This window comes from Halyomorpha halys, unplaced genomic scaffold, assembly GCF_000696795.3.
Source record: "Halyomorpha halys isolate HHAL.00 unplaced genomic scaffold, Hhal_1.1 Scaffold913.1, whole genome shotgun sequence".
Classification (NCBI taxonomy): domain Eukaryota; kingdom Metazoa; phylum Arthropoda; class Insecta; order Hemiptera; family Pentatomidae; genus Halyomorpha; species Halyomorpha halys.
In genome coordinates, this window is record NW_027115547.1 from 370727 (window position 1) to 374836 (window position 4110).

At 31.2% G+C, this 4110-nt stretch overlaps 1 long non-coding RNA gene across 1 annotated transcript in view; it reads left to right on the top strand.

Moving 5' to 3' along the window:
* LOC106687090 (uncharacterized) overlaps positions 1-4110 on the top strand; it is an 18774-nt gene that overhangs the window by 7056 nt on the left and 7608 nt on the right. The window contains exon 2 of the long non-coding RNA XR_001344121.2: positions 767-892. This is a non-coding gene — a long non-coding RNA (uncharacterized lncRNA). The remainder of the gene's footprint in view (positions 1-766; positions 893-4110) is intronic.

Sequence of the window (4110 nt, forward strand, 5' to 3'; positions counted from 1 at the left end):
TTTAGAGTCCCTTATTTATAGGCCTAGTCCATGCGGCTGTGACCGAGAAGCGGTCGGTAGATGTCTGCTTGAGATAGGTTCGTGCATTGCATTGTTATTATTTATTATTCATTGTACATATATTGCTAAGTATTATGTACAGAAATTATTAACTATATAAAAATGACAATGTGTTTTTACAAAATAATGCAATATGTAAATTTGGGAGCTCCAGTGAGGCTCGAGGTGCTGTGCTCTGGTGAGTTGTGATCGCACTGCTTGCTCCCTCTCACTACAGGACTCCCCTCCTTGATGACGGAGTCATAGGAATGTTCGGGAGTTGCTGTAGTCGATGTCGTCAAAGACGTGGACTATGAGTTAGACTGGTCGTCACCGCTTGCTCCCTCTCGCTACAACCTGAACTTCACAAATCTTTATCATATTCCATTTTTAGCAAGCATTTTGGGCTGAAAAAATTAAGAATACTCTGGCTGGGTTGAAAACAAAATCGTGAAGTTCTTTGTCTAAGTAAAAAAAAATATATATAGAAAAATGACTGTGAAATAATGATTACTAGCACGGTTACTTTCTTTTATATGTAATTCTTTTATATAACCAGGTTGACTCTTTAACTATTTATAGAACAGTACTCTTACACCGAAATTGAATCATAATCATCTTATGTATCAATGAACTAAACTATTATAATTTTATAACTATAATATATTTATTATATTTGGTATCACTCAATGCTAAATAACATATTACGGTTTGTCATTTTGTTTAGAGATAAGTTTTGGCGCAATCATCTGAGCCTTCTTATGGGCTACAATAGAAGAAGTATTAACTGTACGTATCTGCAATCTTCCCTGATTTCAATGTATGGGGGAGTGAGATCTCGATGCGATAAATGGTAACTTTTTTTACTCGATTTAACTTTCTAATTTCTTGCTTTAAAAACAATATTTTTCATTAATATACTTGTTTGAAAGTGGTTTAGTTTATTTAAAAACACTTTTGATCCTTTTTCTCAACTTTATTCTTTTTAAACTTCCAACGTTTCGACCACTTAGGTCATTTTCAAGGATTCCTTTACTTTGTTTTCATTTTTTCTTTTAAAATTCTTTAAATGCCGGCTAATTGCCCTTGTCCCATAAATTCTTCTATACAATTTTATAGACAGGTTCTGTTTGGAGTTTGCAAATGAAAATAATAGTAAGAAAAGTGGTTAGTAAAAGTTTTAAATTTGGGAAGGAATTGTATAGAAGAATTTATGGCACAAAGGCAATTAGGCATTTAAAGAATTTTAAAAGAAAAAATGAAAACAAAGTAAAGGAATCCTTGAAAATGACCTAAGTGGTCGAAACGTTGGAAGTTTAAAAAGAATAAAGTTGAGAAAAAGGATCAAAATTGTTTTTAAATACAATATTTTTATGGTTTGTTCTGATGCTAAAATTGTGCGTGACTGCCTCTATTCCATTTGCTTCTTAGATATTGCTTAGTTGAAGGCTGGGTATGAAGAGAGCTAGGATTTCTCTGCAGAATTAGCTGCGTCCTGTGTTTTTTCTTTTGAATGTATTCACTAGGATATATTACCTATTTCTTAGGACTATATAAAATTACATTATTTATTGGTCCGTTCAAACGGAAGATTTGAAACAATCAAAATCATATAGCTAATCATAACACCAGGGCCCCATGCGGCCGAGAAAACAAAAGCACTCACACTGACACTCGCCAGCGTGCCTTGGCCAGAGGCTGCCATTTATTTCTCTTCATCTATCTTCTACCAGAAAATGTGTGTAAATGTATAGTATGTATGTAAATGTATGTAATGAAAATGAGTAGACACCTTGGAGTGGCTCCCGGAACAGAGGAGGGGGAGGGAGGAAATCTAGAAAGAAAGAAAGGATAACCGAGCCATGGAGTAAGTCCACCTATCAATACAATTCAACTATCATCATCAGCGTCATTCAATCATAGACCCATTATTCAAAATTAACTAACACACCTGTTGTTTCGGCCACCCCCTATTTCAACTGTAATTTATACAATAGATTTTAGTGATTTTTATGCAGTCCACTAAAATCAATCCAGTGATTCAAAAGTGAAGGAGTGCCTGGCATAGGTTGAAGGCACACTTCACACACTTATAATAAAATTTATTAATATTCAACTACAACCTATAAGTGCTTGTAGATTGAAAGAACATTAACTAATTCATAGGAAATAACTTTAAATTAAAAATTAGTGTAGAAGAAAGTAATATTATTTTTAAATTAGTATTAACCTCACAATGAGCCAAAAAAGTTCTCGTACGAATAAATTCGAATTTTCAATATATAATATTCAAATAGAGATTGTTTATATCCATTTTAGTCTTGTTAATTTTTTATTTATGACGCACATTTTCGACATCATTCTATCTCTACTTAAATAAAAGCTGATGAAGGTATAAAGCTGTAAATCGATTTTCAATAAGAAAAAATAAAGGTTTTACAAGATTGGATGTGTTGTTGTTGCTATATTTCTATTCTACAAGTTTATGCTAATACCTAATTTTAAATTTTAAATATCCAAAAATTGCGAAAGCATGCACCACCAAATAACTTTGGGAATTTTGAATGTATGATTGAACATAGTAAGATTGGAAACTGTAAATTCATACAATCCTTGGATATTGACATAATTATGATAATTATAATGAATTATTGGCATAATTCATTGGTTAGGGATGGTTGGGAAAGAATAGTTTAGTTTGAGGGAAGAATCATTAAAACTATGTAGAAGATTAAAATTAATAATCTTCGGAATAAACACAGTCCTGTTTTACTAAATGAATTTATTTCAAACTTGTAGGCTAGGAAGAGTGACAGCTGAGATCTGTCATGGTCTTAACACAATTCCTTTAAGTTGAGCTTTTAAAGGAGTAATCAAATCATGAAAAATTATCTTCTACGTAGCAAAAACTAGAGTTCGTTCCAGGAAAATCTTGCAAAAGCCATTCTAAGTCATGCATAATTCATATAATATAATTCTTGACGGTTTATTCCAGGAATCCAAGGCGCATAACGAGAAGTAGACGAGGTATGAATATCAAATGTGACATAGAAATTATTAATGCAAGTCAGTGCTCATCCAATAAAAAAAAATTAAACACAAGGTCTTTTGATTTAGATAGGTGAACTAAGGTTAACAATCAATTAATTGCTATATTAAATGTTCATTTTAAGTATTGATTCAGAAGTTTGAAAAAGTAGTAAACACGAATTGCTTGTATTTATTATCACAAGATGGTCAGGACTGGTGCAAACTTATTGAAGAGGTTTTACCGAAAGAAGGGACTCCGGAAATCACACATCATGAATTATTAAATTAACAAAAATAGAGGTCACAAAGATTACAATATTAGTGGAAGGTTGTTTGTTTTGTTTGAATGGTCTGTACCTCCAACAGACAGAAAACACTTTTTATCCTACAAGTTACAAATTATTTTTAAACAATGCGGAATTAAAATAAATTTATTAATAATAAAAAATAATCTTCCCATAAAAAAAAGAATTTTGAAAACATGAGATCCTTTTGATTTTTAATTCTTCCTTTCAGAGCAGTTAATTTTAAATATATTAATTTGAGTGTTGTTATAAAGAATGATTTTACTTTTAGCTATAAAAAAAAAAAAGATTCTCCAAATTCAATTAGTTTCACGAGGTCTAAACCAAGAATGCAATATTCCTAAAAATTAATCAGTAAATAAGTAATATATGATAAATCATCGTCGGGCAAACTTTCAATGGGTCGTAACTTAGATTGGAGCTTTTGGTTAAGTTCAACCTTGAGGGTTTTGGTACATAGGTAAATATTGTTATTGATTTTTATAATGAACCTTTGGTCTACTAATAACTAATTTCCCCGATTAAATTAACAATGCAACCTATAATATTAAAGATAAAAATTAAGAGTTCTTTTTTTTAATAAGTAAGAAATTATATTTCATTGTTGTCATCATTAATACAGCCGAGGATCTGGAAGCCTTCCACTGACGCCACCCCCCTGGTTACATTAGATTTAAACCTCATTTAATTTGTTATATTTTATTCTTATTGCTTAGCCTATTTTTATTTTTATATT